We start from the raw sequence: 13,929 nt of genomic DNA, 5'->3' as shown, positions 1-13,929 counted from the left end.
GAAAACAATAGCGCCTTCGGAGGATCCCGATGTAGTAATAAACATCTACTTAATTTGTTAGTCTTTGGATTGTATTGAAGTTTGCATGGGCTATTACGAAACAACGGAATTACTCAGAAGTTTATTATGTATGAATCTTGTAAGAATAATTTTTACGTCAAATTTCTTTTAAAGTCTAACAATCAGACGATTTCACTTTCTCATTCACTTAATAGTTGAAGTAGATCATCTGAACCTCAATTAGAAACAACTTGACAGTCATAGCGATTAAATCCGTCACAGAAATTATCATGAATTCCTTCCAAAAAAAGCTTCCACGAGAACTCTACAGAAGACGCACTAATGTCACATTCACACAATAAATAAATAAAAATAAACATAGTTGTGATACGTAATTCTCTGCCAGCTATAGCATTAGCTTCGACTATTTTCTTTGAAAAATATACTGTAAAACGTTATGTGGAAGGAAAACCGCATACATCAGAAAACATATTTCTAAAATTTGGCCAATTACTAAAACTGGCAAATTACCAGTCAACTTCAGGCAAAACATTCGTATTTAATGAATTAAGTATATTTAAGGGAATACAACTGTAAGTTCTATTTTACTGTATGCCAATTTATCTAATACATTAAGTAGGGCACTGATTTGAAAGAACTAAGAAAACATTGTGTGACTTTTTCCTATGAAAATAGCAATTTGCTCCATGATCTTACTTTTAATTTGCATGTTCTTATTCTACCTAAAAGACAAATTTCTTTGATTTACAGTTCTTTTCTTAGTCATCTCATTTATTTAGTTGTAGGTTTTTAGTTTTGTAAGTTTCTGACCAGCTACTAGCATATTTTACCGTGGCTTATTTTGCGATTTTTGCGGATTTACTGATTAGTGCTTTATATCACTGTAAATTAAATTTGTGTCCAAAAGATTGGCTTCTATAAGGTAATATTAAGGGAGTCTTAAGTACATAATTCATTGTATTTAGGAGTGAACTGTAAGTTAGTTCTAATTCTAAATATGTAGTGCTTGTAGAAGCGAGAACGTAGAGCTAAGCATTAGGGGTTGTGGATAATTGTCTCAGCATTCACATACAATATTCTAATGAAATCGACTAAATTATTGTTTCGAAGATTGCCGTAGGATGTATTCCCAAAGTCAATGTAGAATTCAACTAATTTAATAGTCTTCTTATTTCATTCTCTACGGATTATGAAACCTAGAAATTATCGATAGCAGTAAATCTTCAGGAACATAATCCACATTGCAAGTAAAAGTGTAGGTTTACTAAAGTTGTCGTGAAACATGTTTGTTGTATATAAGTGAAGGACGTAGATCCACTCTTTATTCTTTATTCATTTTAACTATGTGAAGTACTAAGCCTCGAAGAAAATAATAATGTTCGCCTCTGAATCAAATATCTAATTCAATCTTGCAAAATGTAGATAAATATTATTTTTCTATCTCGGGAGGGACTTTACCTCTACCTTTCCAGATGCTTATACCTCAAGCATTGTGTTATTTGGAAAGCCTCTAACAAATGTATGCCATGCATGATAAAGGTCTTGGTGAAATTTATCATCGGAAAGTATTTCATTGTCATAATATTTAAATAATGCAACTTTGCAATCTGGAAAAAAACACTACCTTAGAATTACTTAATGCCGGCTCTTTGCAAATGAAACTAACTGGTATGATCAAAATGGCGTAATAAAATTAACACAAAATTATATAAAAAAACGAGTAATTTTGTGTTAATTATACCTAAGAATTGTTTGAAATGAATTTGAGCAAACTTTCACTATGTTCTGGAATTTACTGTTTTTTTTTTTTTTTTTTTTGTTTCTTGATGAAATGTAATATTAAATAAGATTATTTCTGCACGTTAAATGAAGCAACATACAAAATGCCATTAAAGTAGGATGAATATTGCTTAAGTATTTGCGTAACAGACAACAGGAAAAGGAACAGGCATGAAACCGCATTCCAGTAAGACAATAATATTTTGAAACGATCAACACATTTTGAAAGTTAAATTTTTGTCTAATATTATGGAAAACATTATTGAACTCCGTAACAAAACTATTGAAACTTATTTATTTGCATCCTAATACTACATATATGAGTAGATTTTCAAAGCACCTACTTAATGCAAAACTATAAATGATGTATTAAATGTATTTCTTTCTTTCAGATTCCGAAAGTGCACTACTTAATTAAACACTTCATTAATCATTATGATAAATGGATTGAGCTCAGTGTAAGTTTTAGTTACTTAAGTAGATACTTTGTCAAACAAGAATGGTCAACCCATTATACTAAATGCTTATTTAGCAATCCTACTGTAACAATTAACTCTGCATATTCCCTTATTTGGACATCTTCTCTTTAGGTTTCAATATTTTATTGAAAAAAATGTATTTGAACAAATAGTTAAGAGAAAAGGTTCATAATTTATTAATATGAATATGGTTTTCAACATTTCAACGTTACTTTATTTAACATACGCTTACAATACTTTTACAAAAATGCAATATACAATAAATATAAACCACAAATATAAACCACAATACAACAATGACCTTTTGCACAGAAAAGCAAAAGTTTTACATTTTTTTGCTTAGAGAATTTTGTAAATATTACGTATGTTTGGAATAACCCATTAGACGAAGAATAGTTACATGTGTTCTATTCTAAGAATAGTCAATTATTTTTAAAAGGTTTCTTATGAAATTCTAACCTAGTTTTGTAATCTCTTTATGAAATTGTAACCTAGTTTCGTAACCTCTTTATGAAATTGTAACCTAGATTTGTAACCTTTTTATGAAGAAACCGAAGTACAAAAACATACTTTGTGTTTAGAATACGCTATACTTCATTTTGTAGGCAAAATGTTTATATTTTAATTTTAGATTATTGATTCTTGCATGGCGGTCTTCGACGTTTCAGTGAAATCAAATAATGCCATGCTGCTATTATTCATAAAGGAAAACATTCTACCTGAGCACTAAAACAATTTGCTCTGATATGTTAATAATGGCAGTGCTGCTTCAGGGACTTGCGGAAAAAAAATAATATTTCAGATTACTCTAGATTTGGAAGATGTTAGGCACTATACTATAATGCTCATAAGACTGTCATCAAGTCAGATCTAAGACAATCATTACAATAATTAGAAATTATAAACAGATATTTTCATTTTATACTGTCTCAGACCAGAAAGATTACCTTGATGGTGTTCGTGAACAGTTTGTACTTCCCTGGTCACAGCTTTAACTGCAATTTTTTGGTTTCTCCTTAAGTTTAGTTTTCCTCGGAATCAACAAAGTATTTATTTGTAAATATTTCCCTGATGGCTTTATACTATTGGTGGCACTTTTGTGTTTCGAAAATAAAATAATTTCTTCATGATTTTGATAAAGTTCTTTCTGTTATCTGGTTATCTGTTTCCATGTTTGTATATAGGCATGGAATAGTTCAACTTTCCACCCCAGAAACACATATACCGATTAGCGTTTGATTGATATAATTATCAAAGTACAAACTTTACATTTAATAAATTTTTAACTTTCTCGATTCTCCTGTCTCTCTTTCAAATTATTCAATTCCCAAGGATATTTCCGTTTCAATGATTGCACACATTCTCTGTCCTTGTAAGCCTTTGGATTTAATTCCTACTGTAAATGTATCTTTGTTTTAATCTCTTGTTTACATGTAAATTATCAGGACAGTGCCTGTTACTGTAAATCAGATACCTATCTCACGTGTGTTTTTCCGTCTCTCGCCAACCACAATACAAGTTAATCTTTGTAGTTTACTACTATTGCAGCTTACGTTAATAGATTTCAGCGCTATTGCCGATGTGTAGACTCAATCTCAATAAGATATATTTGTTAACGTTCTACTAAAATAGACCTGAGACTAATTTTTCAATACCTTAGAGTATATTTTATTTCGAAGGAAATATAACCTACTGTGAATAAACACCAGATCTTATAATAATTTACTTACAATAAAAGATTTTATTCAGAAACCCATAATTGTCTAGAACATTATATCGTTATTTACAGAATAGGAATAGCATACACATCAATATAAATGAAAACGAAATTCTAATATCACTACGTAAAGATTACTTACGAGGATCTACGATTTCAAATTCGGTATTTCTAAATGAAACATTTTTCCTCCTACACTTGAAATCCAACAGGAGAAATTCAAGCGAGTACACCATGTTTGCTCAGAGAAAGAAATGACTACCTATTCAATTAGAAAGGGGTGCTTATGCGGCACGATAATACAAACCCAGATCCTTCAAGTCAGAGTTAAGAAGGAAAAAGTGAAGTAGGGTCAAACATTTTATTATATGTTCCATATTCGCTGGATAAAGCGGCAGTTGACTATTACTTTTTCAGTTTCACACAACAAAAAATTAAATATAGGAGCTTCCTTTCGAAAACAAATACAATATCCAATTGCTGTTAGTTGTATTTATTGTGTACGAGGAAGAATGCTTATTCTTACATGGCATTTTAAACGTATTGGGTAACTGGATAGTGGATCTAGTTAACGATGATGACTATATCATCATTGAACGCTATTGATGTGATTTAGCCTATAGTTCATTTTCGGAACGTGTTACAAATAATTCATTACTTTCTGGTACTTCTGATAAAGCACCGTGAAGATATGTTTTATAAATTCCGTAGTTTTACTGCTAAATGACACAAGTGAAAACAAATGATTTAGTACTAAGTAGTTTTATGAAATTTCATTGTTAGTGCTGGATATCAAATCCTAAAATTTAGTGAACATTTACAGTTTGGCATTCGAAACAAGAATCGACCTCAAGTAATGTTCTCTGTGAAGCCACTGTATTCAGTTTTGGATCCCACCGTAACTTCTTTTAGGGATTTACATGAGTCAATCCATACGAAGTGGTCTAGAGGTGGTTGCTCGACCATCTCCAAAAATTATGAAAATTGGAGTGCGATGAACCTTGTGTATGAGAAGGTCAATAACATCATTCACATTGCCGTATGTGCAAGTGTCCCATAATGGTGGCCATCTTTGTTGTCGGTGAGGTGGCAATTTTTGCACTTACAAGCGTTTACGAAAACAACAGTTGCTTATTTTCATTCTCCAAAATATTGAAAATATAGAACAAATATGACAAAAAGAATTATTCTCATTGCAAAAAATGTCTATCCGACATAAACATGCAAATTGTGATCGGTGTTATCCACTAGGTCAATCATTCACTTGTTTGAGGTATGAGCAACTCCGATTCTGTAAGTGCAGCCTACTAACAAAAGGGAGCATTCAGAAGCCTAAATAACTGGTTTGCACTCGTTAACAAATATCGTGTGGTGCAATTATCTGAAGTGGTCCAAAAATGGTGAAAATGGTTACCCGACCATCTCCAAAAATCATTAAAAATTGAGTGTGACGAACCGTGTGTATGAGAAGATAATTAACATCATTCACCTTTTCCTATGTGCAAGTGTTCCTACATGGCGGCCATCTTTGCTGTCGGTGGAGTGCCAATTTTTGCATTTCCAATCGTTTACGAAAAATACAGTTGCTCAGGACGTACGAATCAGTTGGTGCCTTGGGGGGAAGGAGGAGCTAACACTCTTACCATATAGACGTGCCAATGATCATGACCTAAAACGATGGAGCAAAAAACACTCGCAAGCTTTTACACAACTGAAGACAAACAAAAGCGGGCTTAAATGCTGCATCATGAATAGTTTTTTTGAGATCTAGTATGAATCAAAGTCCAAACATTTTAATTTTTTGGGGCTACGACCATCGTCACGCACGTGCCTTCTTCGCATTTTTACCATGTCATCACTTTTTTTATCAGTATAATATCAGTTAAGATTTTGCTGCAATAGTTTATTCACATAGATAATTACTTGTGGTCTGAGCAGCATTTTTACCACTTTGCCCTCTAGAGATATTACTCCCTGAAAATGGCATCAGAATTATAAACTTCAATTTTCCGACCCCATAAATCTACGGTGCCAGTAGTATCATAGTCGTGGATATTTCTGCAGACTCTTTACATGCAATAGTATTCAGCACAATACTTATGAACCCCCACTTTATGCCATTCCAAAATACAGCCCCTTCAAAATGTAATTTTCTGTAGTTTTTCTGGTGATTTCAAGGATTGGTTTGGAAACCTGCATATATAATTAAACGCAAATTTTATATTTTCCGTGTACAACAATTTCTTGTATAAACATTTGTTTTTGCTTGGTGTTCGTCTGATTCCTACGTCCTGAGCACCTGTAATTTTAGCAAACGTTTGCAAATGCAAAAATTGGCACTCCACCGACAGCAAAGATTGCCACAATTCATTAACATTTGCACATAGGAAAACGTGATGATGATATTTATCTTCTCATACACACGGTTCGTCACACTCATTTTTTTTTTATAATTTTCGGACATGATCGAGCAGCCATTTTCACCCTTTTTGGGCCTCTTCAGATGAATTGACTCACATAATATTAGCTAACGAGTGCAAACCAGTAGTTTAGGTTTGTTAATGCTCCCTTTGGTTTGTAGCCTGTACTCTCAAAATCGTAGTTGCTCATACCTCATACAAGTGAATGATTGACTAATGAATAACACCGATCACAAATTTCCTGTTAATGTCGGATACATACATTTTTATCCGGGAATAATTCTATTTATTATATTTGTCCTACATTTTGATTGTTTTGGAGAATAATAATAAGCAGGTTTTTATTTTCTTTCGCTAAGTAAGAATCTGATTTTAAATTAATAAATTCATAGATTTAGTACAGTGTATCCATTATTAAAACTTCTAGGAGTATGCCATTATTTCGTTTAGTTTGTGAATACGTTACAATAGTTTCTTTTGGGAACGGGTATCATAAATGATGCGTAATGGATTGGTTATAGATATATGTAAGTTAATTATAGCGCTTAGACTTTGCGTTCCCGTGTATTATAGAATTATTTTTCCAACAAAATTGCATTCGATTATTCTAGCCAAAATTCGTCAATTTGTTCACATTCTTTCCTCAGGGAGCTTCTGGATAATGATGAATTATACGTTGTTTAGTGCAGAAAGTATGATTTTCTGTAAGATTTGTAAACATTACTGTATATACAGAATTGTCGAGGAGATAGTTCTAGTAATATTTAATTTCGATTGTGTCTCGATTATCATTATTCAGACGTAAATTTGATTTTGATTTTAGCGTGTGGCCTGTTGTCACTTTTCTTCGTTTTCTGTGAAGAGAATTACTCTTCCAAAGTTGTAACAATAATTTTGAAACAATGTCACACAATGCCAAAATTGTTAAATTTAATATTATAAATAACATTTTATTTGCAGCCTTTAACTCTAAAGGATGTAAAGGAATTGGTGAGTAAACTTTCAACTTAGATTCTAAAACTAAAAAATCTTACTATATGTGCACATTAATACATTGTGAAAATCATAATTAAAATATACAAAAAGATGGATGAATAACTTCCGAAAGAAGAAATACTTTTCCAAGTTAATATAAAGCGGTGACTCAAAAACGAATAATGTCTAATAAGTTGTACATTATAGGTGAGAACAATTGCTGCCCAAAGTAGCATGTAAACAGAGGTTATACGTAGTTCATTTGTGCTAATTTAAGGGCTTTAACTTTCAACCAGATTTAAATATTGCTATATATTATATTTTTTTAAAAATATACGAATAACCTATATTAATATCATTCACAAATTGGTCATTTTTCGTATTCTTTCTTAGTTTGTGAGCTTCATAAGATATTATGTTTGCTCAGATAATAATGCAACTGCTTAGGGTTACTATATTGTAATCTTTTCGATTTTTTCGAATATTTTCGTAATGTCTATGTTTGTGTGTATCACATTTTGCACGGGATTTTTCGGATCTTTTACCTAAATCATTACGTCATAAACTTCAAAATGCTGAGAAAGGAATTATTATTGCTATGGCCCGTGCATTCAAAATATAAATTATTTAACGATAAACTCTTACTTTAGAGAACACTATATATTGCGACTTGATTAAATAGTTTCTTATGAATTTCGTAAATAAATTAGCAGAGAATTCATACATATATAAGAGTATGCTCTCCTTTTATTATTGATTGTATGAATATTTTAAAATTGTGTTTACAATATCTACTTAAAGAAAACACAATAAAAATATGCATTTATTTATTATGTGTGAAATGAAATTATATTGCAAAGATTTAATACTTCTATATAACTAACAATATAGAATAGAAAGTTCTGCGCAGTTATAGCATAGTAATTCTTATTGAAGCAATGGTTGTCAAAACGTTTAGTGTATAATATTTTTTATGCCTTAGTATTTAAATGTGACTAGATGCTTGGTGTATTAATGTCGTTTCTTTAATTATTTATATAATTGATATTTTCTCCAAATAAAATGCTTGGAGATAATACAAATCAATATTTATAGTAATTAAATATTAACAATAATTAGCATTTTATATACACTCTTAATTATGTTTTACTCTCCTCTTACATAACTAATAATATGATTTTATGTGTTTTCCTTATCTGATATTATTGATTATATATTTTAATTAATTCCTTTATTCAAGACCGATCTTGCCTTTGATAGAGTTATGAACTTCCAAAGTTCAAGAAGCAGTAAAGGAAACTTAAAGAAAGTAAGTAAGTAACATTCCTTGAAACTAGTTGATTGATTTTATAGGTATTACTATTGCTGTATCATTTTTAAATCTAGCAGATTGCACGTACGTGTCGATTATATATAAAGGATTTAATAGGAACTTATAATTTCTATGGCTGTTCATTCAAATTAGTCTGTGTTAAACTAATTAGAGTGGTTTAATTTTAATATGTATAATGTCTCGAAAAATGAATGAATATGTCTGAGGGAAAACATTTTCTTCCTTCTTGCCTGCAATATTAAAACGTTTCGATTTAGAACGATTTAAATGTAATACTATATTTTACATTTGTTATTCTTTACTCAATATTTCAGAAAACAGGACTACGATACTTGAGAGATTCTTCTGACCCGTTTGAAGTAAGTAATTCAAACATTTTCTAGTAACTAATGAAAAATAAAACATCTTTCTTATAAACATCTAAATCAATTTGTTAAATTGAGTGAAGTAATTTCAGATTAAAATGAGTATACAAATGTTTCACACTCTCTGTAAGTAAATGTAACACTTATAATTTATGCTAAGAATTAATTTGTGTCGCTTAATGTTCTCTTATTTATTAAGAGAACAAATTGATGCTAAAGTTTTTGTTCTTGACCTAATTTGATTACAATAACTATATATTTTCATATTCTTGATTATTAATTTAAGAAAGTATTAATTTAGCAGCATCCTCTACATGATCGTCCAGATTCAGATCTTGAACAGTATGACACTTGGAAGTAACTTCGGTTCTATTCTAAGTTTCACTTCACAGAAAACCTATACCTACATATATCACAAATAATTATTAGGTAATTATCAATGCTTTAGTAATAAGTTTTCTCGTATGGATTGTGAATCCACCCCTAACACAAAATGATCCTTCCCTCGTTTAGTACAAACACATTGGGACATATAGAGGCCACAGAAGGCTTACCATTTTCCACGCGCTTCATTGTTTATCAACCAGGCTTTTAAAAAATACATAGTACCTAGTACGATTTGATTATTACTTACACGGGGTTTGTTTGGAACACAACTTTGAATGTGGGCCGCGGTGGCTCAGTGATACAGCGGTCACATCTCGTGCATGGGGTCCCGGGTTCAAAACTTGTTTCCACCAAGTGAACTTTGTGGTGGTCCAACACCGTTTGCGTGTGTTTCCTCAGGGTTCTCTCGTTTTCTTCAACTTTCTTCATTCCACCTTTTCATTCATTAATCATCACTGTCCTTTTTAGCCTATTCGGCATTAGAGTGGGACGTAAAACTCAAAAAATTCATTTGGATAAACCGTAACCGTTTGTAACATGTATACACAATCATTTATGTGCGCTTGGCAACAATCACAAATCATTGTGTACTCACTTTTCGGATATCTCTACTTTCAATAATACTTCTTGCTGGAATGCTATCACCTATTACTATGGATTGATGGGAACAATAATACTTAATTAAGAGGGTAGTGTGTATTGTCAGTCACAGCGAACACCTAACAAGATTGTGTTTTGCAACACGAGTTACAGCTAAATCAGATGAGCGGACAGGGATTCATCCTCACCAAAACTGTATATGTGTAAGATGATTGAATTTAACATTCACTGTAGATCTTGATGTTGTGGAATGATGGTTTTGGCGCAACCAATATAACTTGGTCTTAGATCATGATACCTCAACAGTTCATGAGAAGCATTTTGAGTACAATGTTGTGTAAAGCATGGTTATGTTTATCTACAGTGCAAGATCTATTCTCCCAACAAGAGTTCAGAGCAGAATTAGTAGCATTACGAATATACTTTGTAATATTCGTTATATTCTAATAATTAGGTTCAAATAAACGTTTATTGCTGCACGTAACGGAATACAATATGACAATCCTATAGGGTGAGTGTATCTTTGTATCAACCTGTTTGTACACTTGCATTTCTGTTATTGCCTCCGAGGGGGGACGACCAAACTAGCTTCGTGCTACTAACCTTCATTAAACTCGTCAATATTGTGTGGCGCAGAACTATGGAATACGTCGCCTATAGTATGTGTCTTTAGTAGCATGTTGAATGAGATATGTGAAGATAGGAACGTATGCCTTTCTCAAACCATTTACTGTTTACTATCATTTCTATAACACGTCTACAGTGGATAGAATCTCGTCAAGAAATTCCCCTTTCCAGATGTTCAATGTGATATAAATTGTAACTGACATTTCGTGTTGCAAGGAAAGGATTGCCTCAATTAATGAACACCACACTGAATCACTGCTAAATCATAACTCATGTAACTGAGAAGCGACATAAATAGAACTAGATAGATTTTTGGTTATCTTTAATAACAGTCTACTAACTGAACTAATAAAGACACTAATTAGTGGTGAAGGAGGGTGAATTTTTCGTGATTTAGTAACTGACCATAATATATTTTACTTGATTTTTCAAAGTTAAAATTAGCAAAGGCCCCAAAAACGTTATTGTGGCAAACAACAAAAGTAGGCGGTAAACAACATAAATTGCTGTTTTCTATCCCTTTGGTGAGATAATGTAGTCTCGTTTTCGTTTACCGTCAGAAAGCCATCGATGAGAGGATACCATTTGAATGAGTAGCGTACAAATCTGTTGAGTGAGAATACTATTATTTTCGTTCTAGACGCAAGTATACTATCGAAGCCTCATGAAATATATTTTGTGATAACCTGGTGAATATTTCTATCATATCTTCTACTTCGTGAGTTGATAATCGATTCCCTTTAGCAGGACGTCGAATATCATACCTACTTTCTAGGTCATTTGTTAGTCCAGAATTGATTCTATAGTGGAATAAAACATCCAGGTGATTCGTTACTTTTGATGATTCATTGTGATAAACAAATAAGAATTGACGAGCTATGGTAGTTAAACATTCACGAATCGCCTGCAATAACTATAACAACACTCTCATTTAGGGATAAAATTTACGCTGAATCCATTTCGAAAAAAAAAACTCGATTAGCATAAATCTTAGAACAGAACTGAAGATTTAATATTAACGTTAATTGTGAGGATCAAGTAATGTATTAAGTAGCCTGCTTATTGCATACGCATTTACAGTGCTTAATATTTTTTGTTATTTGTTGGATTTTCTGACGCATCTCATAGAAAATAATTTATTAACACGCTTATATAGTGTGTTTAAAATGTCCGGGCAATCTTTGAAGTAAAGTACTTAAAATGCGAGAAAATTATGTCATTATTATGTTTTCTAGTTACATTCTAGGAATGACACTTAACATCGGAATATAATGATTTTCTTAGTCGCTGCAAAGTTAATGTACGTCATATTGTGACCAAAACATAAGTCATAATTCTTCAAACATCCTACACCACTGATCGCACCTCAGTAGCGTTCATGCTATTCCTCAAGTTTAAATCTGCCCTCAAGGTAAAGAATTTTGACTATGTTCCATAGATTCAAGAATATGTTATGACACTTTCGAATAACATTGTTGGGTATTATTTCATAATTCGTTGAAAGAATTTTACCTTATTTTCAGTTCTAGTTGAAAATCTATGATGTCAAACTGACTTAAACACATGAGATTATTGATAGCAAATAATTTAAATTGTAAGTACTATTGCTCATACCGTAATCTAAGACATGGTGACACAGATGCACAATATATGGATACTAGAGTAACCTTAGTAATTTTAAATAACATTATCTTTATAATAATTATTGGCATATGCTGCTGTGTGAAGTGAGTAATTTTATCCTTAAATTATGTTCTAGAACGCTTTAGACGAACTTAAACGCACTGTAGAAAAACATGGGAAATATGTATTAGAAAGATGGAAAGTAAGTATTTTAAAAATTATATGAATAATAATATTTATTTATTTTTTATTTTATCCATGTATTTTAAATGAAACATTTCATTTCATGATTACTGCAATTTAATTGCAACTATGTTCGTGATTATATAAATTGAGATATAGTATATAGAGGTTCAGTTATTTTACAATTAATTTATTATTTAATGTTACGGTTATTCTTCATGATTATCCTAAATAAATAACCTAGTTATAATTCTATGGTCAAGAGAATGTATACAAATATATTTTCACGTCAGTGCTTCCCAATGAATCAAACCATTCTTGGTAAACAATTTAAGTATTTAAGGGAGAGTTTTATCCGAGCGCAATATAATTTAAAACAAGATTGTTTCAAAATTGAAAATTATTTTAATGATTCACAAAATTTTCCTGGACATTCATATCCCTGCCCACCCTGATGGCTGTTTTCTCTCACAATTAGATCATAGAAACTGCTACAGGTTGTTTCCTTTTCTTCTCAAGTATCGATTATAATTTTTTTTTGCCAATTTTAGAATGTTTCGAGTGTCACACTGGGGTATTATTCTGCGGTAAATGATTGTTGTAGAATTAATATAACCAACTCTTAGGTTGTTGAAGAAACAAAAGGTCTTGCATTATCATCCAGCACAATGGCATATTTCCAGTTCACCACATAAGTCTTTATTATATTATTTTTGCATTCGAGGCTACTAACTTATGTCAGTATTGGTCCGAACTCACTATCTAGTTTGAATTTAGTACCTGAGATTGAATTGGTCTGGTCTTGTTTCACGATACTTAAAAATCTCTTCTTTTATTTGAAATTTGTTCTCATGTGTAGGAATCTGTTTAATCTTATATGGAATAAAATACTTTCCTTGCTTCATTCTGAACGTTTTGTTAACTTCAACGAATAAACGTTTTAGGAATATTTCGTTTTAATGTCTGTCAAAAACAGAACACCTGATAATCACAGTCTTGTCGATTCTTCCTTGAAAATTCAGGTGGAATCCATAAGAAGTACTTTTCGCAAATTTCAACTGTCTGATATCGTCCCAAACTGTTTGCTGACCAATAGAGTTTCCGACGTAGTGCAAACTACATATTCTTTCAAAATTTGTTTAGTGTGATATTGTAAATCCTGGAATCTGACTCTTACATTTGTTCATATTTGATGGTTAGTGTTCTTTGTTGAATATATCAAATAACCTGCTACATGAATAGGCAGATAGTGCCATCTCTTTTAACACTACACATGTATACATCTTTTATTCGTTTCCTGTAGTAATTCGTGCGATAAACTGTAAAGGAACTGAATTCAATGAACACACACGTTTGAGGCACATAGATATTAAAAAAGTGTAAACAAATCTTCAATACGAACATCTATAAGTATCCGTAC

At 31.6% G+C, this 13,929-nt stretch overlaps 1 long non-coding RNA gene across 1 annotated transcript; it reads left to right on the top strand.

Moving 5' to 3' along the window:
- Positions 1-2,196: 2,196 nt before the first annotated feature.
- Positions 2,197-8,700, top strand: LOC145662005 (uncharacterized). Its single transcript, XR_014126944.1, has 3 exons — positions 2,197-2,258; positions 7,377-7,406; positions 8,632-8,700. It is a non-coding gene; the product is annotated as an uncharacterized LOC145662005 (long non-coding RNA).
- Positions 8,701-13,929: the final 5,229 nt, after the last annotated feature.

The sequence above is a fragment of the Thermobia domestica genome, chromosome 10 (genome assembly GCF_964235325.1).
Source record: "Thermobia domestica chromosome 10, izTheDome1.hap1.1, whole genome shotgun sequence".
In the NCBI taxonomy this organism is placed as follows: domain Eukaryota; kingdom Metazoa; phylum Arthropoda; class Insecta; order Zygentoma; family Lepismatidae; genus Thermobia; species Thermobia domestica.
Note: the sequence above shows the minus strand (reverse complement) of the source record. Positions and strands in the feature narration are given on the sequence as shown.